The sequence below is a fragment of the Sinohyriopsis cumingii genome, unplaced genomic scaffold (genome assembly GCF_028554795.1).
Source record: "Sinohyriopsis cumingii isolate HCF-2022 unplaced genomic scaffold, ASM2855479v2 utg001869l, whole genome shotgun sequence".
Taxonomy (NCBI): domain Eukaryota; kingdom Metazoa; phylum Mollusca; class Bivalvia; order Unionida; family Unionidae; genus Sinohyriopsis; species Sinohyriopsis cumingii.
The window spans coordinates 1,050,247-1,074,182 of NW_028316075.1; the positions used below are offsets into that span (position 1 = coordinate 1,050,247).

At 37.5% G+C, this 23,936-nt stretch overlaps 1 protein-coding gene across 5 annotated transcripts in view; it reads left to right on the forward strand.

Annotated features, from left to right (window-relative positions):
* LOC149771435 (uncharacterized) overlaps positions 1-23,936 on the forward strand; it is a 46,050-nt gene that overhangs the window by 17,907 nt on the left and 4,207 nt on the right. The window contains exon 1 of one of the 5 annotated variants that reach the window (XM_089948464.1): positions 3,419-3,672. The exons of 2 other annotated variants lie outside the window; for them this stretch is intronic. The gene's annotated coding sequence lies outside the window, so the exon portion shown is untranslated. Of the gene's footprint in view, positions 1-3,418; positions 3,673-22,487; positions 22,729-23,936 lie in introns of those variants that run through there. 2 more of the 5 variants (XM_089948466.1, XM_089948465.1) reach the window with 2 other exon arrangements.

The following is a 23,936-nucleotide window of genomic DNA, read 5'->3' on the forward strand; positions in this document are numbered from 1 at the left end:
ATAAATGTTTGGGCCAAAATAAGTCTTACAGCACCTGCTCGTTTCTGGATGATAAAGTTAGCCTTATCATCTGAGGGTAGTAAACACTTATTGTTGTACTTCACTCCAGTCAATTAAACAAAATATTTATATTAGAAAATCTACTAATTCTCAGGGTAGCATAAAATAAATGCGTATAAATACGGTGATATGTTTTATATTTAGCTGGAAATAACCACAAAATGTTATCAACTTAGGTTGGTATATTCTCGCTTAATGTCATAAAACAACATAAACATATTAATTTGTCATATTCAAGCAAATTATGGTAAAGGCAACATATTAATTTGTCATCATATCTACATACTCGTGTTAACACATTACAATCGGCAATTCGTTTTGCTGACATAAATGATGTCGTCTTGATCAAAGATGTATTAAAAATATCTCGTAAGGACGACTGCAGTTTAATGCTTCCATACAGCTTGACATTGCCATACACCTTAGTACTCTCATACAGCTTAATGCTGCAATACAGCTTGACATTGTCATACTGATTAATATTCTCATACAGCCTAATGTTACCATACAGAGTAATGCTTCCATACAGCTCAATGCTGCCATACAGCTTAATTCTTCCGTACAACGTAATGCTTCCATACAGCTTAATACTGTCATACAGCTAAATGCTTCCAAACATCTTAATGCTTCTATACATTATAATGCTGCCATACTTCTAAATACTGTCATACAGCTTAATACTGTCATACAGCTTAATAATGCCATACAACTTGATGTTTTGCTTAATACGGCTAAATGCTTCCATACATCTTAATGCTTCTATACATTTTAATGCTGCCATCCATCGTAATGTTTCCATACAGCTTAATGCTGCCATACAGCTTATTGTTGCAATGCAAAATAGCATGAAAAACGAGAAAGGGACACCACTCTCACGCGAACAAATGCAGTGGCATCGCGACAAAATGGAGGCGAAATTTTTTTTTTTTTTAAATTTATTTATCGCTATCTCATCTTGCTTTATCGTCCTAATTTTCTCGTGCTGGTGTTTTAGACGCTATATGGCCTTGACACTACCTTTTTCTTGTCGTAGTTTTCTATGTAGCAGATAAAAGTGTAAATCATACTGATGATGAATAAAATGTGTTTCGTGTAGAAGTATCAAAACTACGACTGTCAGGATGAGATAGTTTTAAAATGTACATTAAAAAGACGAGTCACCAATCGCAATGTGATCACGTGATTATGTAGATATTATGATAAACTATTATACATTTTACGTCATACTGACATGTTGTAAATTTGAAATATATCATGTCTAAATAATCATGTCAATATACTGCCAAAATAACTTCAAAAAGTAACTCATTTTTCTCGTCATGTCGATGGCAGCTAATTACTTCCATAGTTTAGGAGCCAACCATGTATAAGGGGAGGGTGGTCTATGATTTTCCATCTAGATAGGAAATATAAAAAATTTCAAGCTATTGGTGAACTGTAAGTTTTTTTGTTTTAAAATACTTCCTGGCTCCCCCTAGAGATATTCGGTCCCGTACAAGTGATACTAGTAATTAATGCATTAAATAAAAATATTAAATAAAAATACTAGACCCGTTTCTTCCTTGTTCAGGAGAAAGATTACACTGACATTACTAAAACAAACAGGCTCGGCTAATGTTGGTACGTGAGAAAGCCTGCCAGTAGCTTCTCGTGGGTCGGTGGTTCTTCCCGGGGTTATCCAGGATTCTTCCTCACCAATTATACTGGCTGCCATGTATAGCCTATCTTGTGCTGAAAAATGGCGTTAAACCCTACAACAACAACAACAACTAAAACAAAAATGCAGTTCGTGACGCTACGTGACATAAATTGTGCGTGTCAACCGAAGGGAGAAAACCCGATAAAAATAGAAAGCGCCAGCTTGACAAAACGCCAAGGCAAGAAAGCGAAAAATGGTTTGTCGCATTGGAGCCTAGTCTCTTCATCAATGCGACATGACACAAATCAACCGTCATGCTAATCTCTGCTAACATTTCTGGCCTAGTGCTGTTTTGCCCCTTCTAGTGTTTTAACTGTCCCGCAGCGACAACCAGACATTGCGAACTTGACCAAAGCAGATCGTAAAATTGTAACATCTGCATGTTAAGCATGAGTGGTTATTGAAACAACCCATGAAAAACACGATAAGATTACACACACGCGCGCGCGCGCACACACACACACACACACACACACACGCGCGGTGGGACAGGGTTGTTTAAGTTAAGTGGCGCACAACGCCAGCAGTTCAAGGGTGGTTTGTGCCACTACTGCTAGGTTGCACATCAATAGAGGACAACGTTTCTCAGAGGTCGTGATAAACTAAAAACAAAATCTTTCAAGGTGAATATTTCAGGGGAACTATTATCGCAGAATGATTTACGAACTAGGATCATAACATTGTCGTTATAGGCATTTGTTATGGAGTAAGTCCATAATCAGGCATCCCCCTCCCAACCCCCTCGCGCTGCCATTGGTTAGAAGAGGCAATTGTTGCTCACTGTCATCGACGCGTACTCGGGCGGAGTGGGGGTCTTCAGTGTGTGTGTGTGTGTGTGTGTGTGTGTGTGTGTGTCCTTATTAGGAGAGATTCCGTTTGGATTTATCATCAGACGAATGGCAGATTACTTTGTATTCTAGGCATGTGCAACCTGCGGTCCGTGACCTGTTTTGTTTTTAGGCTGATTTTATATCATCCGGCCCGTGCCCTGAAGGAAGTTGCACCTTTGCTTGGATGTATTATGTCTGCTCCTGCTGGAAAATAGATTGACATAGAAATACACACTATGATACATTAGAGATGTTCATCGTGTCCCTTTATCACGGAAACAAGAGGCAAGTATGTTAACCTCCAAACCATAACCTTCTTCATTGTTTTCCTTCTGGGAACTTGTGACTATTATTTTAGGTGACTTTGGTTCCCCACACCTTTCTTTTGAACTTAATTAACCCTTCACAGCATACACATCTACTTCTGTGTGTGGTTAACAGATGACTTTAAAAACATGTCCAGTGTAGTTGGTTTATTAAAACTAACTGTACATTACATTACTGCTACAACTATATAAAAATATATCATGCACAGTGCTTATTATTCCCCCTCCATATTCTGTGCAGTAACCTCTCTGCCGAGTTAATTGATAACGCCCGTTCCCAAGGCCTGTGAATTATTCACAATATGCCCAGAGATTTATTAATCGCGTTGTTGACGGGTCCCGTTAGTCTCCAGTAGTTAAAAGATCAATCCAAATTTCCTATTGATATAGGTTATCACGAAAGGCTGAAAGTAATTCAACACTCGTCAGCACAATACAATAATAGCAGTGTGAACTTCAAATGAGTCACCCGAGCGAAGTTGAGAGGGGCGAGTGCGTTACAGCGTATATCAACTCGAAACAGCGTGCTAGCATCGTGACTAGATTCCGTTTACATTGTAGTGATGCCCGGAAGCAAAATAATAAAAGCTGCGTGTTACATTCTTCATACGGTACTGTGGATTAATTTGATTGGTCAAGAAAGAACACACCTTCTCGCCTCTGTCACTTGCATAAGAGGAATTATGACAAGACACACTTAAAATATGGACTGTCATAATCTACTTGGATGTTATGTGTTTATTCTTGATTTATACTGGTAAGTTATATATGTATATTCATGCATTCAAGCATAACGTTTATACTTTTTTTTTGTATTTTAGCATATTTAGTAATCATTTCTTAATGAATCTCAAACCCATATGCGATATTTTCATTATATGCATGCAAGAATGACCGTAGTTTTGTTCCATCCTTTTTCTCTTCCTCCTCCTCAACATCATCATTTGTTGTGAGAGACTACGAATGCAGAACCTCTTACTTTTTTGCCGTTGAAGAAAAAAAGATGAATGTTTCTCCAGTAATGATAAAAAAAATGTAGATTTTAACTTTTAACATCACTTAAAGATGTATCCAAAACTAAAAGGAAAGCTAGAAAGACAGTCGGAACTTGGTCTACCCAGCATGGATTATGACATGATAGCAACTGTTAAATTGTACGGGTGCATCATGAAATGTATGTAAAACAAAATATAATTTACAATTGTATTTAATAATATCCACATGCAAGTTTCCTTGAAAAAATAATTCCAGAGGGAACGCTGACCTACCTTAATAACAGCTAAATCTACTCTGAAAAAATTCTCTGAGAGTATCTCGAATGTCTGTTTGGTACAGGCATACATTTATCTTCTAACTGTAGGTGGCGCTTGAACAAGAAGTGTCACTTGAATAAAAGTCTTGAACAAATGCCTCACAATAAACTGTGAAGAAAGAAAACCATTCAGTACCTATAATTATTTTTGGTATAAGAAGTATGATTTGATGGAAATGGGTGCAGGGTAATTTACTACTGCAGTGAAATTTTACGGATTCAGCTACAGACGTGAAACTTTGAGATCTGATATAAGTGGATTGTGTGCATATGTCTAAAAGTCTTAGTGTTTCGGTCAGTACCAGAGAGGTGGTGCTAGATGATGGTTGTGTGGTAACGTTTAGAATGAATAGCTGCGAAAAGTACAGAAAAGTTTTGCTGCAGAGTTAATGATTTATTGATTTAAAGTGATGAATTTATTGTCAGTTATTCAATACATGTAATTAAGTTTTGTGTTACACAGTATTTTCAAAAAAGGTGCAAGAAACACTTACAAATTAGATTTAAAAAATTCTCTCGCTTCAAATTTATATTTTTGCATTGCGAACTTTTCTTCGAATAGCAACTTTCGTATGAAGGTCTACAACGCTGTTTGACTCCTTGTCTTTTGAGTCGTATGAACGCATTAACACTGTTCTACAAGGCGTGTTAATGCTTAATAACCTGTTTGACTCCCCGTTCTACATGCCATATGAACATACTGAAGACTGTTTGACTCCCCGTTCTACAAGCCACACGAACATACTGAAGACTGCTTGACTCCCCATTCTACAAGCCATATAAACATACTGAAGGCTATTTGACTCCCGTTCTACAAGCCACATGAACATACTGAAGACTGTTTGACTCCCCGTTCTAAATGCCATATGAATACTTTGAAAACTGTTGAACTCTCCGTTCTACAAGATATAAAATTCTTGAAATTGTTGGTCTCCCCATTCTGCAAGCTATATGAACATTTTAAAGGCTGTTTTACTCCCCGTCTTACAAGCTATATGAAAACCTAGAAGAATGTTCAGCTCCCTGCTCGTCAATCGATATGAAAATTTAGAAAGCTGTTTGACTCGCATTCTAAAGCCATACGAAAGCCTAGAAGGCCGTTTAACTCTGCGTTCTATCAACCATATGAAAGGCAAGAGAAAGCTGTTTAACTCAGTGTTCTGTGAGTTATATATATGCTTAAAAGGATGTTTGACTCTCCCTTCTGTAAACCGTATCAATGTTTTAAAGGTTGTTGGACTGCCCGTTCTGCAACCCGCATGAACGCTTAGAAAGTTCCGATTTGTAAAGCAGTTTTAGCTAGACCTGTATTCATCGTTTGTATTTATTTTTTTTAAAAATTTAAAAAAATTTAAAGCAAAAATCAACACGCCTTGAACAGATGTATATCTTGTAAACAATGCCTGTTATGGTTTAGCACGTCTTATCGGCACAATACACATTGTTAAGTATAGTATGTCATGTGCGTTCGCATCCGTCATTTCCATTTTCTTTTCCTGTTATGTTTGAATGTCACCAGATTTATACAAAACCCTTGGACTGCAAACGTTTATTGCATCTAATGAGTGATGTGGATGGGTGAGTGTGTGGTGTGGATGGGTGAATGTGTGATGTGGATGGGTGAGTGTGTGGTGTGGATGGGTGAGTGTGGTGATGGCGAACGGAAAAGATAACAGAACAAGAAGAAGAACATAGAGGGAGGAGAATTCATTTAAGTGTTGGGTGTGTGTGTGTGTGTTTAACTGAACTGTAATTTATAGACAGGTTAGGGAGGATAGTCCGTAAGAATGATTAGTTCTTTTATGGGACTTGATCCCACTTATTAGCGCGCGCACGCGCGCGCGTGTGTGTGTGTTCCATTTTTAAGCATAAGCATCTATGCGCGGAGATGTTTAGTAAACTTTTTATAAATTTATTTGGCATAAAAATTACGTCATTTGAGCTTCTGACTTTGGAACTCATGAAGTGAAGACACCAGGTCAAAGTTCGATTCTTTGGATTTCATCATACGTATTTTGTTAATACCTCGCTTTCTTGTGACGTAATCAATCCACACGTAGGTACTTATGCGCACGGTCGGAGTCCTTGAACTCTTCCTACACCGCTAAAGCGAGACACATTAAACTGGGATCATTGATAACCTTAAAAGCGTACATCGTGCCAACACTTGGAATTTTGAACTCGCCTGTTCAGGTGGGGTTGATTTTATATAAATGTCAAACAAATCCGGTGTTGTTTCTCTTATCTTTGATATTCTGTCTGTCCATACCACACCACTTTCTATCTCTATCAATATGACCTTACTGCACATAAAAAGACGAATTTGTATAAGCAACAAACTTTGATTCCAGGGTCCATCAGTACCCCAAACGACTTAGCACTGGATCATAAATTGGAGGTTGTTTTGTAATTCATATATGAAACTGACATTGACCATGGGTTAGTTCATACCCTGAGAGACTTAGCCCTGGGTAATTTATTGAAAACTACCGAGATCCTAAAACTATGATTATCAATAAACTTTCTGTTTCGCTGAGAAATGGATAGATGCCACTGTTACTGGCCCGTAGGCCCATTATTATCCCACTCAAGGTCACAGCACCTGGGTCAGAATCTGGAAAGTATCCAGATCTCCACCATATAAACAAGTACGTGTATTTGGCATGAAAAAGGAGGGTGCACATATCCAACTGATATTTGACTCTTACCATCGGATGTTTTCCCCTTCAGGCTCAAAACACTGAGATGGAGATCAGAAGGGAAAGTCATCATAATACGGATTTTTACAAACAAGTAGTGTACATGTTAGATAATTAGGCCAACTACTAGTTTTCGTGTTAAAATCCCTTACAAGGATATGAGACCACTAAAAATCAAAATTAATATTTAAAAAAATTACTAGACCACTCATAGTTTATGTTCAAAAACCAGACAACTGAGGCTGAAATGCATTTCAAGAAATAAAAAGATATATTGCTGTAGACTCTAGTCTGGATCATTAAGCAATAGTGTGTAATTGTTTTCGACTCTAATGTAGTCGCAGAGATAAAATAAATAGCTACTATTGTGCAATAAATATTCTAATATAGACTCTGACCTGAACCATTAAATAAACTGTAAATTGCTTTAGATTCTAATATAACTGCAGACAATATACTTTTGCATTACTTTTTATATTTATTTGTACTATTTCGAGAAGTTGAAATTTTACCAGAATAAAATGCACCAACTGAGCTTTTGAAAGTCACGAAATCAGATTGATTTAAGAGAATGCGTACTGGAGCCTGCTATCGTGATATTAAAATTGTGTTGTCGCGTTGAAAGCAGCTTTGTAAGCTTCTTTGTATACCGTTAATTATTTTTTAACAGTGTTGGCAAGTAAGGACCTCATGGCAAACTTAAAGCGAAGTATTAGTATACGAACAGTTTCTGGTTCGATTATTACATCATGACCTTTTGGGTGGTGATGGTTTTGAAATTGAAAACTACCTGTGTATGGTGCGGGGGGGGGGGGATAAAAGCAAAGCACACATCATAGAGCAAAAGCAAACTAATATTCTCAATTTAGAAAATGTGTAAAGCAGAGCGTACCAACATAAGCATTTGATATATTTGAATTTTGCAGCCAACGAACAAGAACCGCGTGACACAACTCACTATAAGTACTCAATTAGCTCACTATGATGTCACGTATAAATAAGAAAGTCATATCAAGTAAATAAAAATTCATTGTGCGACTGTACTCTGTGTACTCAATATATGGATGGTCTTTCTAAATGATCGCTTGATGTATTTAATACAGATTAACGTATGCAAGATTACCAATAGGTTAAAGACGGCACGGAACGTTTCAGATTGAAGACACGCGGAGGTCTATATGACTGTTATGTAACGATAGATTAATTAATGATATGCGACATTTTTTGGGAGTCTGGAACGTCAGTGAAAAGCATGACCCAGCTTGCAATCATAGTGCACTAGGACTAGCTCATGCTACCTTACTAAAGATGCATGCTGTAGACTTTAAACTTTGCACAGATTATTATATATTTCAGATGATTGAGAGTGAAATAAGAGGTTGAATTAGCGTGATACCGCGTAGATCCGCCGAAGCAAACCACAAATCTTACATGGACATTGAATCTAGTGCACAAAAGAAGTTCATTGATAATTTGGTGTACCAGAACCAACAGTACCAACATTATTATGTACACTGGAAAGCAATAATAATAACAATTGATACTGATTATTTGAACATTCGTAACGAAACTCAAGTTTTTTCTTACCTTACTATGAAAGATAATATAAAGGTGTGTGATATGAAATGAATTTATTAAAATCCTCAAATCATGAGATTGTGATATAAAAATGGTAAACAATGACAATATTTTGTGGGGGTTGTTTTGTTTGATATTTTCTTTTTATATTTCGAGAGTTGTTTTGACAAGCAAACGCATTACCTTATAGAAATGCAAATATATTGTATCAGCAAAGAAATTCAAGTTTCATTAAAAGTTTGTTTCATTTGCTCTGTTCAAGTGCATACAATCTTTTTTGTAGGTCATCTCTAATGAGATTGTTTTCAATGAAGATGCGTATTCTAACTCGAATATTTGATTTCAAGGGTGCACCTTTGTACAATCACCTATGCTAAAACGTCAGGATGTATACCATTTAAACCTTGGATGGGTTAGTTGTTTTCCTTTGTATACAGTCAAAATTGCTTCCGTCATCAATCATAAATAAAGCATTGGTTCCTCGACAGATATCAACCAGTCTATCCTATTTATCCACATGATGTATGAGGACCGCATTCTCATTATTGAATGACTATTTTGCTGTATAAAAAATGATGGATAGATAATTACGATGTAGTGAACACAGTGCAAAGATAGTCAATCCACATTTAGTTAATCTCTGGATTTCCATGTAACGAGTTCTTTCAAGAATCGTTCTTCATTCCTCAAAAAACTTGATTTGAACGGATTGTTTTCTTTGTGCACCTGCGTATCGGATACGAAAGAAATTCTCATTCAGCTGGTATCCGCATTTTTGTTTATGATCATTTGAAAGTGAATATCTTGTTGAACGTAAGCTAATTTAGAAGCACTAATAATGTATTGAAAGTACATGTAAAACCAAACCAATAACAACAACTCTCTGTCAGTAAACATTTTTGTTGCCACCGCATAGCCCTCAAACCATTTAAATGTATTTCAACCAACCCTGGTACACAAGTTTAGCACGTTGCGCAGTGGAGTCTTTTCATTCTTAGAAGTATCCGTACTAAGTTAAAAAAATGTCAGGTTAGCATGGAAACAACGTGTCAGGAATATGAACCCCTATGGCCCTTGGACATTAAAAAAGAGACTGAAGGTGATTGGGCATTAGTGTATTACCTTGACCATTGGTATATAAATGAGGTTGTTTGACCATCAATTTATAAAATGAGTTTGCCTGGCTATTGGTATGAAGAATGAGGTTGCTTGGTCATTAGTATAGCAAATGATGGTGCTTTGACTCAATTTGTATAGAAACTGAGGATGTTTGTTCATTAGAATAAAAACTGAGGGTGCTTCGCAATTGGCATAATAAATAAGGGTGCTTGGCCATTCGAATACGAACTAAAGGTGCTTGGTCATTAGTGTATAAACTGAAGGTGCTTGGATATTAGTATATTAGCTTCACCATTAGTAAATGAAATGAGGTTGTTTGAACATTATTATATAAAATGAAGTTCCTTGTCCATTAGTTTATAAAATGAGGGTGCTTGGACATTAGAATACCAACAAAAGGTACTTGGTCATTAGTATATAAAATGAATGTGCTTGTCTAAACTAGGAGGGCTTAGTTCATCTTCACTAGCCAAGGTTCCGATATTTTAAGGAGTCAGGGCGCTGGAGGCGTGGCACATCCGGGATCCGTTTCATTCAGCGCAAACTTGCATTGGATATGTAATGGTGAGTGGTTCTGGAAATCAATACACTATTTTACATTATTTAACTCTGGAGTGAAAGGCCACTTAATATTCGCGTGCATTACAAAATATCCAATGCCAGTTTACTTTTTCACTTTATACCTCTGTCTCTGTGTTTGTCGCCCTAGATTTGAGACGTCCACTGAACTGCTATGTATTGCAATGCGTTGTTGGTGAAACAAAGCAAGAGTTTGCTGCCACCGCACAGCTCTCAAACCATTTAAATGTATTTCAACCAACCCTGGTACACAAGTGTAGCACGTTGCGCAGTGGAGTCTTTTCATTCTTAGACATTGGATTAAGAACGAGATTTCGTGATCTTTATGATTGTTACGTTTTAAAACAACCAACAATATATATTCTGGGGATGAATTATTTAGAGAGCAAGTGTTGTCCAAAGGCAACGAAACATTGCTACACTGCCAATCGAGGTCAGCCTTTGACTTAAGATACGGTTTAAGAGTACTTTAAGGTGCTGGCATCTTTTTAGTTTGTAAATGAACAAACATATCTGATGATTAATCGAAAGAGAAAATATTTTTACATGATTGATCAATATTATTATAACTGACTAACACACTATCTCATTGACCAATAGGGGCCCCGAGTGGCCGAGTGGTCTAAAGCGCTCTTCGTTATGGATCACTGCCATCTCACCTCTGTCTGCGGCGGTTCGAGTCTAGGATTCAGCCAATGTGGGTATGTGAGAAAGCTTGCCAGTAGCTTCTCGTGGGTCGTTGGTTCTTTCCGGGGTTTTCCCGGGTTCTTCCTCCACCATTAATACTGGCCGCCATGTGTAGCCTATCGTGCGCTGAAAAATGGCGTTAAACCCCACAACAACAACAACAACAACATTGACCAATAGACCCTTTTAATGACCTGCACATCTATCTACTGACCAGCACTCACAACTACTGACCAACACGCTATATTACTGATCTTTTACTGACTCGCGTTTACACCTGCGGAGCGAAACACCGTGTTGCTGACCAGCATCCACCTTTACTCACACACATCCACATAGGAATTTAACATTCAGGGGCAATGTATCCTTCTAGAAATATTAAAGCGGATGGAGAGAAGAACAAACACTTAATAACAGGCTTACATTTACAGTCTAATAAGTTTTTTTCAAAAGTATCAAGTGGCAGCTTCGTTCATCACTTTGTAATTCTTCTTCCCTGTTTTGTTGCCCTATATTTGAGACGTTACATACTGCAATACGCCGTCGATGAAAGACAGCAAGAGTTTGCACATTATCAAGCAATTTTGGACTTTGGCATAAGATAAGATATTCGTGTTTAAAATTGCTGCACCAGACATTGTTCTACCGCTGGACTGTTTTGGATTACTTTCATATCTAACCTTAGAGCACGTTTCTTCGAGAAAATTTTGAAAGACAGAACTTACTTATACTTACACCGACATTTTCAAGGATAACCAAAAGCAGATAAATTTATCACGTTAATCATTGACTTGTTTATGTTTGTTCTAACGGAAACATTAGTGACAACCAAAGCGATAGGCAAGTTTATCAACTATTTATCGATAAAATATCTAAACAGCGAATACATCATTAAAACGATCATTGACAGATAATTTGCTTGCAAGAACGCTATCGGTAATTTATAGTTGGGATAATATTCAAATCAATAATATTCCAATCATTTACTTTTTGTCTGCGAAAACGCGGAGTATTTCTGGCTTGATGGAAAGAAAATGAAATGATATGCAAGGTTCTGAGTTTAAATATTTATAAACTATATACACCTACAATACTTGAGCTTAAAAAATAAGCCCAAAACGTTTTTCCACGAGCTTATTTTTTATTCCTCAACCGATTTTGTATATTCAGTACGACACTAATCTTAAGTTCATGATCGGTAGGCGCTAAATTCACATTCACATACCTCCTCCCCCATCGTCCCCGTTACTAACGTGAGTGTATATATATGTGAACTGTAAAAACGATGGTGGATTCCAACGGCCATGTTTGTTTTATTTCTTTAAACTCAAGATTCTAATGATTATAAGTTTGCCTGTCATGGTCTGCGTCTGTCTCTGGTCTTGAGACGCTGGGCTTCTAGTCCGTGAACAGATGCTTAACACAATTTCCGATAGTCACTTCATTTTGGAGTGAAATCGATACTCATCAATGTCTGATTCTCTGATGTTTACAAAACTGTAATATGAGCGTTATGAGAGTTAAAATCGATGGTTAGCCAATTGTTACTGTTGTATTCAATCGTGAATTTCACCTTTAAACTTGTTATCATTTGTCCTGGAATTTATGGAGTAGTTTGACAAAGCAGGGCACTGATGTAGAGGAAATAAACAGGACATTCAAGTTAAGTCAGTGTTTACTCACATGATCCGTGATAAAGATGGAAAATTATTAAAGTAAGCTAAATTATAAACTTTCTTGTCATTGTTTGCACCTCATCACATCATAATGCACTCATGTATGTACATCGTAGTCACATTTTATGTATGACCTAACTTGTTCATACAATGGAGAGAGTGAGAGAGGGGGAGGACGAAAAAGAAGAAATAGATGAAATATGGAAGAATTGTATATTTGCATAAATGAGGGAAAAGTAGTTGCAGAGGGGATATCGCTACGATAGGCTATACCACTTATATCACTGGCAATATAAAATTTTCTCAAAATTTCATGTTCAAATATATAATGAAAACGTACTTCAGGCCGAGTAGAATTTGTTTCCACGGAACCTAATTTTCTTTCATCGATACATTAATACTGAACGAACTGATGTCATCTAGTTATTATCATATAGCCTTCTCCTGGAAATAACCTTTATTTAAATAACTTTCTTTTTGGGTAACGAGTTACGATGAAAGAAAACTGACGTAAGAGTAAAAAGTTCATTCTAGTACAAGAAAGATCCTGTCGTGTTTTCCTGAGAATGACAAAACTCCATTAAATCAGGCACTTTTTAACTTACAACTTACATTCATCGCGTCAATCTTAAATATAACTGATCTATAGTTATAGGTGACTGTCATGCAAGATAGCATGGTTGTGTTGTTCAGATTTTAAGCGATAAAACCGCAGGTGATGAATTGTTATTGCAGAGGCAAATAGTTTTTGTGAGTCATATCTTAAATCCATCGGGTTGTTACCGCCCCAATTTCGGTATTTTGTTTTGGGCAAAATTGCGGGACACGAAGTGATTACTTAGGGAGTAATTCGATATTCAGACGTGATTGATCCATCTTCTTGATAACATGCTTAAACAGATCTTTTTCTCACTTGAATAATTTTGAAAGGGTTCTACGTATCGCGATTACCAGATGACAGGAATGAATTTAAAACACATGTATTGAACTTATAGAATCCGGCACTAAAGCGATCTGTACATACAATCTAACTCAGCCTTTGGACAACCTTCTCTGCACAATGTAACGGTAAACAACGTGATCTCCGTGTATATGTACTTTTTTTTTTAATTTCCCCATTCTAAGTTTGTGAAGGTAGATAATCAACTTTTATTAGTAACTTGTTCATTTTGTATAGGTATCCAGGTATGTCAACTAGCATTCTGATTCAAATGTTTTTTGTTGTTTTTTTTGTCTTCACCTTGAGTTTAAACCCAGTAAGTAAATAGTCTTGAATGAATTAAATGTCTTATTTTTTGTGAAGCAATATTCATATTTATTGAAATTTAAATATGTGATAACTAAAAGGGTTAAGCAGTAATTGAAGAGCTATAATAGTAATTTGCTATTACTCTAGAGGTCGAATTCCAGATTCAAAAATGAAGAGTCGTGTTGGCTCAGTGCATAGTATGACAAGACTCGCGATGTTAAAAGGCTATTTCATTTCGTTGGTAGGAAAGGAAGTCAGCAACAATCCTTACTTCTGTCAAGTTTTTAGATCAAGTTGGCCCCTCCACCTGCCTATCTAATTTTGCCAAGACTTCATTAAATATTCTGTGATAAAATAATTCATCTTTAAATTAGTTGTTTTTATGCAAAAATGTATTGCAATAAATTTGGAGTATGCGCATTTGGTTATAGCGCCCAATTTTAAAGAATTCTTAGATTTTTGTGATTACTTGTCTGATTATTGGAATTCGGTGCAGTGGAAATGTTCCTTAGCCCGAAATAATTAGCCAGTTACTAGGAGAAAACGTCACGGAGTGAAGTGGTAGTGAGCATCCATGATGTCATGGTTCACTTGTAGTGAATTCAGGTCAAAACCGCATGAGAGTGTCTCTGGAGTACCATAGTCCTTATTAAAATCTAGTGGTGTACATTGGTGGTGTGACTGCAGTGGTTGTATTTACGGTAGAAAACCGGTAAATTACACGATAGAATCAATAAGAAAGGACTTAGCAGATACCGTTTATGTCGCCATGGTGGCAAATGTGTGCAGTTGTTAATTAATAAAACAAAATAAGTTGAATGAAGAACATCAAGAAAGATTAGATCGTTGGCACCAGTCGGAATATAAGCAACGTGATTCAAGGCGATCAAGGGTCCAGTGTTGGAATTGTAATAGTTGGGGTCATTACCAAAGTGAATGCACCAAGCCTTTAAACAACAAAAAGAGACTTAGCAGATACCGTTTATGCCGCGATGGTGGCAAATGTGATGCAGTTGTACTGGTGAAATGTGCCTGGAAGCCATGGATTTACTACCCTAAGGAGGCGTACTTAAAATAGTTCCCTGTGTTAGGGGATAGTTGTATAGTTTTTACGGCGTGAACTGCTGGCGGTACAGAAACTTATCGAAGAGAAACCATGCAGACATGCTGTTGAAAGATATTTGGCAGGTTGTGAAATCTGTGGTCTTGCATTGATTAGAGTAACATTTATGTGTAGAACGGACACGTCGGGCTTTCTTTTTTTACAACACAAGGTGTATGGAAATCTTTGGAAAGTTGGGGTAAACATATGACTTCTAGAGGGAATTGCGCCAGAGTTTGACACCGCTCGGTCAAGTAAAGACCCCTGGCTCGTAACAGTATCTTACCAGCCTTTTCATTCTTTCAAACTGTCAATTATTAACATTCTGTCAATTTCTCTTCTACTCTTCGTGGGGAATACTTGTTTTGATCAATATCGTTTTTCCTGAAAAATATATCCGAATGTATCTGACGAGGATCAAGATACACTTTTGAATCTGGGACAAGGTTTGACCTTCAGCTGAACAATCACTAACAATGGCAACCGCCTAAATAGTCAGAAAAACAACAACTGTTTCAAGTCCGAAACAGAAATGCTCGTTTGCAAGAGGTGGATGGTCACATTGGTGTCTTAATGGACGTCAGATCTATTGAGTCACAGTAAACATATACAATATAATAATAGTTAACCGAATTACCTAACTAAAACGAAGAGGGCACATGAAAATGAGAGTGGATTACGTTAACTGGCACAGTCCGTAGACTTTCACGACAAATATAGCATGCTAATATATGTATTAGTTAAGAAGTTAATGAATCTTTTTCCCACCGTTACCCATAAACGAACATTATCGAACTATGGAGATGTCGCGTGAAGGTGAGAGTGGTCTCATTTGATTGTCATGTCCATCCAGTATTTGGCTTGTAACTTTATGTCTGCCACTGTCTCAGTGTCATTCAAAGAGTCCTGAACCTCTTGCAGGTGCTCTTAACTGGTTGCGCAATTCGCTCTATACATCACTTCCTCTCCTATTTGAACCTATAGCTGCCTTGTATCTTCCTTTCTTCAGAACCATTCCGCTTGACTTAGATGCCTTGAAATTGTCCAGTTATTCAGGTATCCAGGATATTCTAACATCTACCCTAATTCTGATAGTTATTTGAATGTAATTGACGTACGTCGATAAAGACCCTTGTAGGAGGCTGCCAAACTACATAAGACACAACTGGTCCATGGCTCATATTCTCTTCTAATTTTACAATGAGATTGATTGAAGCAGCTTGAAATAATACCACCAAAATGGTGCAACCAGTTATGATGCCAGTTTTTGGTTTCTTTCATGCTGTTGCGTAGTCTGACACGGTGAAACGCATCTTGAAATTATCGAGGTATTGTTGAAGCTTATCCTTGAACTTCTCTGCTAGAATCAGGAGCACTCATTTGTGTAGACTGCTAAGAAATAAGTTGGCGAGATGTAACCACAACACTTCCAGATTATCTTTGTTTTCCTTGGTATCCTGTATCATTTGTGTTAAGGTACTTATGTGCTCAAGACAACCTGGTACTTTTAAAATTCCACCTTTCTGAACTGAAGTACTCATGTACTTGTTCCCCAGCTTGTATTGCGTCAGACGCCAGACGAAAATGGCTCAGTATAGCTTCCCTTCCAGTTTAGAAGGATTATTGTCCTGAATGGCTTGATTTTTGATGAATTCTCTTCCTTCGGATATAAATCAGCCCTCTGAAATTAGCCAGCTCTCTGACAGCGTGCCTTTTCTCCATATCGACTTTATTAGCCTTCAAAGTGTTCTGGTTTGTCTTGAACTGTATTTGCACACCTTGGAAGGAACACTTTGTGGTCCAGGAGTTGATGCCGCATTTATAGGTTACTGCATTTGTATGGGAAAATAAGAACGAGTTTTTCGGATGAAAATACTGCATGAGCTTGGGAGTGAAGTATATTCATCTGTCAAAACGAGTTCATATTTTCCCATATAAATGCAGTAACCTTTTGTTTATATGCTCATTTTCTTATTCTACCTAGGGCTTAATTATATAAACAAAAGTACACAGAAAAAAATAACTGAATGTATGCCGTATTCCAAACTAAATACACTAGCGCAGATTCGTCATTGTACAACAACAACATTATTAATGCGAACATAACTCCAGATAAATGTGAACTTAGTCGCGCGCTAGACATAACCTTCGAACGAAAGTGGCTTTTGGTTCTTTTTATAACCTAAAATTGAAATTTGGAGTCATATTGTGAATGAATGCGCATTGCAACAACTTTTCCATTTTGATCTAGAATGAATAGATTTTGGTATTATTGTCGATTCTATGAAATTCGTGATTATGGACTGGATTTATCTGTGCCAGCTCTACATGAAATACATCGGATTGAAGCAACAAGGGAGAAGCGTATTGAAATCTGTAAGCGTGTTTCTGTTCTGTCACTGAATTTGAAATGATAATGTGGGAAAAATAGGAAGCCTTTCAATTGCAATTATCAAAAAGACGCTGTGGAATTTAATGTTTATTTCATTTTGAGTGCAGTAAGGAGTATGTAATTGCAGTTGGAATATATTCGAAATTACAGTACAATTTCGAAATGTGTAATCAAGCTTGAGAACCCATGACATGGCTCATGTAATTCGGATTTGCAGAACTAAGAAAATACATTTTTGAGGAAATTCCGGATGTAAAACTTTAAGTATATTTTTGCCATTCTTATTACCAGCTGTAGAAGACCGTTTATGCCTTGTCACTTGCGTGTCATTTTTGTAAGGATCCAGTCTGGCATCTGTAGCAAGCGTAAATCCGAAACATTGTATCAAATTTTTTTAACGTGGATTGTGCCAAAGCAGCTGATATGTAGCAGTCCACGAAACATCTCGTTTAGTTCATTCAGAAATAAATTTAATCAACCAAAACGAAAAGCGTCTACTACGAGAGTGTACATGATTTGTTTACAAAGTAGTTCCTAATGTACTAGTGGGCACACGTGAGTTCAATATGAAGTTGAGCGTGAGTGTAATATCGTAAACTACTGAACGAGTCTGACAATGTCAAGTTAACGGAGAAAAAATGAGCATATAATAATTACATCTTTTGTAATGTTCTTCACTTCTTGCAAACTTGGTTCTGGACTGTCAGTTGGAACTGCTCGATCTTCTGGGTTTATAAGTTTCGGCTGGTCTCCAGGGTGTTTCTTTCCATCTGGACGAACTTCGGTTTTTGCAAGTGTTTTTCTATCTACTTTTTCAAGCTTTCAAGTCTTTGACCTTTTATTGCCTAGCAGCCTCTGACCATACCAAACGGATTGGAAGCCAAATGTGATATCTTCCGTACACGCTCCATTCTGTTCTTTATGATGTTCTCTGTTCTTCTCAGTGTCTTCATCCTTTTAGGTAGCTTATCTGAGGTCACTCAGCTACTTTTTATTTTCATCCCCTGTATTGCGATACCTTCTTCTCAGTCGTCGAAGCTCTGCTATCCGAATTCTATAGCCTTCTTTCTTTAATATTTTATTTATATGCTTCTTTTCTTTCCGTTTTTATTTCATATTACAGATTAGAGGTCCTCAATCGTGTTCTGTCCTCAGGGCAAATTAAAACAACACAGAAATCTGGCCGGTGAACAGTAATTATATTAAAGAAATTAGTGTTTTGGGCCATCGAGTGGTCTTAGAAAATGTAGTCTGGTCCTTGGCCGAAAAATGTCGTGCACCCCTGCTGTAGATGATGGTGGTTTCTACCATTGCTTGACCGCTGCGGTGGCCTAGTAGTTAGAGCGTATGCCTTGGATGCGGGAGGTCGTAGGGTCGATACCGGGCTGAGTCATATCAAAGACTTACAAAAATGGTACTAACAGCTGCCTCGATTGGCGCTCAGCATTATGAGGTTAGTGTTAGGACCGGTCGGCCTGGTGTCAGTATAATGTGACTGGGTGGGACATCATGCTACATGTCTGCAGCATGGTGCCCTAGTGCTTGACACCACTATAAATTGTCACACTGCAGACATCGAAGCGATATGACTGAATTTTGTTTTAAAGCTACGTTAAAAATCCAAAGCTCTCTCATTCTCTCTCTCTCTCTCTCTCTCTCTCTCTCTCTCTCTCTCTACTTCTACCGTTATGAACACTTTTCCTGCCCATGTTACTTCCATTTTTTGGTCATCTATCTCCCTGCTGTTTTTGTTAGAACTCTCAAGCCATTTCACTCTTTCTTTCTGCTGACTACCACTCTCATTTACTCTTGTAGTCCTTCCCTGGGTAATTTCCAGCTCGTGTCTCCCGCTCAGATCCGCCGAAGAAACTACATCGTTCACGCTACCATGTGCGTTTTAATATATTCAGGACAGGAGGATAACCCATCATGGTATGGTGAATTTTAAGACCTTTTTCGTTTTCACGTGTTTTGCCGCAACTGCTGACTCCAGGTGTATCAATATTCTGGTTTGTCGTCTGTTGATCAGGCGTATATCTCCGCGGTGGGGCCTTTCGGTCAATCATTCTCCCCCAGCTCTCGCATGATTTTGTGCAAAAGCGCGGGGACCCTTCTGACAAAGAATTAATCTGAAATATTTGGGTGTGGGTGTAGAGACAGATAATACACACCTATTTATGAGAATTTAAGTTTATTACTCTTGTTGGCCCATTAGTTTGCTTCTCATCCAAGTTGTGAGGGATAAGAAGAACGGGGAAGTAGCCAACAGGCTGTGATTATTAATCTCTACCACTAGCGATTAAGCCTGGGACATCGGAGATACCACAGCGTATATTGCCACTCAAGCCTTTCTCTGGATGGTACTGTTGTTGTTGTTGTTGATGATGATGATGAGTAGTATTAATAAGTACTAGAATAAAAAGATGTTCTTATAGACCTGTGTTTGAAGGTAATTGTTGCTGTAATTTAAACACAGCTGAACTTGTGAAAATGTGATGTTTAATGTTTTTTGTTTTTAATAATAAATTATTTATATGGGAGTGAACCCAAAACTGATCAGTATTCAGACTCGGTAAACAACAAATAACACTGGTCAACAGTGAAATCATTACTGACTTGAAAAGGCCCTAATCTGTAGTATTTTGGTGTGCCGAACACGAATATAACCGTGAAAAATTTGTATTGGCTCTCGTTTTGAAGATATTCATATACCTCATTTTCTATGTTTCACTGTGTAAATTTCTCCAGTAGGACTGCAGCAACATCCGGAATAATGATGTAACATTGCATAATACCATCATGATCACATCATCCACAGTTGATTGCATCATTTTCTGATGCAGTGCAATACTAATGCCATGCGGCTGCTGAAGTAAGTTGACGTCAGCAGTGTACTATACATGTGTAGGCCTATTATACTAATGCCAGGCGGCTGCTGAAGCTGACGTAAGCAGTGTACTATATAAAGCCCAATCAGATAGGTTCAGCATTTAAAATATTTTAGACGTTGTGCGAGACAGTTCAAGCTACTGTTACATAAAACTTATTATTTTATCCATTTACGTACAATAAAGAACAGTAATGCCTCGAAAGTGTGTTAATACCGCGGACAATTTTTGCTATATTTGTGGGGAAGTGACATTTGCCAACCAGAAGAAAAGTATCAATTCTCAAGTGAAGAAGGCATATCATCTTTACTTCGGATGCAAGGTTGGTGACCAAGACAAGCCTTGGGGTCCGCATATATGCTGTGCTACATGTACAACACTGCTTTCACAGTGGTTGAATTGCAAAAGGTCATCAATGCCGTTTGCAGTCCCAATGGTGTGGAGAGAGCCAAGCAACCACCTAAATGACTGTTACTTCTGCTTGGTTCCTCCTCTTTCCGGCGGAATAACGAAGCGAAAGAAGTCGAGAATAGTCTACCCAAACATTCCGTCTGCATTGAGACCAGTTCCACATGGTGAGGGACTTCCTATTCCAGAACCTCCAGCAGAATATTCTCTTGATTCATCTGACGAAGACAAAGGTGAGTCGACCTGTTCTTCTCCTGGTCCATCAGCATGCAGTGATCCAGATTTTCACTGTGGTGCATCATCAACCCCACACAGAATAACACAGGAAGAACTAAATGACCTGATTCGTGATTTGGACTTATCAAAGAACAAGGCAGAATTGCTAGGATCAAGACTCCAACAATGGAATCTTCTAGAAGAAGATGTCACAATTACTGCATATCGAAAGCGCCACCAGCAATTGGAGCCTTTCTTCAGAAAGGAAAGTAATCTGATATTCTGTTCCGATATTGAGGGCCTCATGAATGCTTTAAAAATCACTCATGACCCACAAGAATGGAGACTATTTGTGGACTCTTCGAAACTGAGTCTCAAGGCTGTGCTTTTGCACAATGGAAACATTCTTCCATCTATTCCAGTAGTGTATGCTGTCCACATGAAAGAGACATACGATAACTTAAGGCAGCTACTGAATTCCATTGAGTATAACAAGTACAGCTGGCACCTCTGTGGTGATTTGAAGGTAGTTGCCCTTTTAATGGGACTGCAGCAAGGATATACAAAATACATGTGTTTCTTATGCGAGTGGGATAGCCGAGCAAGGGAAATGCACTACATGAAGAAGGAATGGACTCACAGGCAGAATGTAGCCATTGGAGAGAAGAATATCCAACACCCAGCTCTGGTTGAGGCTCAGAAAATCTTGCTACCACCCCTTCACATCAAACTAGGTTTGATGAAGAACTTCGTGAAAGCCATTGACCGGACTTTGCCAGCATTCCGATACCTGCATGAAAAATTCCCTCGACTCAGCGAAGCAAAGATTAAAGAGGGAGTTTTTGTGGGTCCTCAGATTCGAGAGCTTTTCAAAGATGACCGGTTCAACAACTTGCTGGAAGGTGACGCGAAACAAGCATGGAATGCTTTTCGCCTAGTTTCTACAAACTTCCTCGGAAATGTTAGGGCAGAAAACTATAAGGAACTAGTAGAAGACATGTTGATGAAGTATAAGAAACTTGGCTGCAATATGTCTCTAAAGATTCACTTCCTTCATTCCCATTTGGATTTCTTTCCTAGCAACTGTGGTATTGTTAGTGATGAACACGGCGAACGTTTTCATCAAGATATCGCAACAATGGAACAAAGATACCAGGGAAAATGGTCCACTACAATGCTGGCTGACTACTGCTGGACACTCCTCAGAGATGCTCCCGAACAGCTGTACAAGAGACAGGCGAAGAAATCTAAGATGTAGTCAATGACTTGATTTTTTATAGGTAGGCTATTACAGTTGACCTTTTACTATTGGAATGCATTTCGTTATGTAAACATTAATTTCTTGCAGATTACAAAAAAACTAGAGCCAATTTTGCAATTTGACTGTCATATTCGTGTTCAGCACATAAAAATTGATAAGAATTGACTAATTTTATTTCAGTAACATGACTTTTGTAAAAATTTGTTGTCCAGTGTAATCACTCTGGTACATATGTGGCATTTCTATGCCTGCAGTAGCCAAGCTGTTACTCACGCACAACAGTCCGTATGAAAATTAAATATAGATGGTCTATATTTGTCTCAAAATGTCAAAGCACTAAATTTACATCCCCTACATGTTTTTACCTGTAAAGACAGGTCCAATGTGAACTAACAGAGATACACGCGTGTGTTGATAATGACTATACAATGTGTCGCCTCACTGTGTATTTTACCTATTCTAAGTGGGAAGAGGTATAGGTGTTGACATCAATTCTTAACCTATTCTTGAATCTTGCATGGGATTTATTTATGAATATGTGATAATGTTCTTATTAGTTTGAGCTGGTTATCAGGCGTGATTGGAATGGTTAATATAAATGTTTCACTTGTTCGGCAAAAAGTGATTTACAGGTGTTAGACAGGTAGGTGTGTACATAATTCATTCACCTTTTTCTAGTTCAACTCGGTAAACGCACTGGTACTTAAGATTTTTTCATTAAAATGTTTCTCTTCTATTTTGTTGCTTCTGACCATCTAATTATTTTGCCTGGTTGTCCGTCTGTCTTTTTTTTAAAACAAAAAGTACGGAAATTGTATCCTTTTAAATGTAAAAGTCCACTATGCCTGAAATCAAAAGGACATGAATTACAGACCCCAAGTGTAAGAACGCCGAGTCATAGTTTATATGCAGCTCCACCTTTGCCATTCCCTTGAGTAAATGTCTCTCGATCTAAGACAAAGAAGCAATTATCTCTTAATGCAATGATATTTTCACACCAGATCAATCTGCATGGACGTTAGAGTTTGGCAGTGTCATTATATGCATCGTTGTATTGACTTTTCAGTTACAATATATATTCGCTCATTAGTTAGATGTAACTGAAAACAACATCGGACATCATCGGCTGATACATTATGCAACGTTTGCTTATTCTACTGTCTATTTATAGTACTTACTGTACTGATTAATCTTACATAGATCCAAAACTACCAATGCATTATCTGACGGCAGATCTGGGTCTGATCAGTTTGCCGTTAGATCCAACTAATAAACGAGTATACACAAGAAGGCTATCAAAACTCACTTATTTCGACTGCAAGTACAAACTTAAAGACCTAATAATGTTTCCTACCTTAAATATTCTCAGCATGTTTTTTTAATGTTTTCTAATTTCATGGTGTTTGTTTTTGTAATCATATCATTGTGTTTTTTATCTTATAGGTGTTGTCTGATGTTGTAAAGCGCTTAGGCGCTATACAAAGTCCTCATTATTATTATACATACATACATACATACATACATACATACATACATACATACATACATATAACCTGACAATGTTGATAATGCGGAGGCAGAGATACGCTTTACATGGAAACAAACTCTTCAAGATGGACATTTTTTCACAATATCGCTAAAGTTTAACTATTGTACTTAAAGATTTGAGAAATATTTATTTCTTCTCCCAATTATTCAAATGCAAATATTTCGCTTAATTATATTTATTATTGAAAATAGTTAACTGTAATTAATTCGTTTTATCAATGTGCAAACTGGCTTTATTCATTGGAAGACCGCCATAAGACTCACAGACAATGATATAAATAAACAAATGATGTTGCTGTCTGCGCGT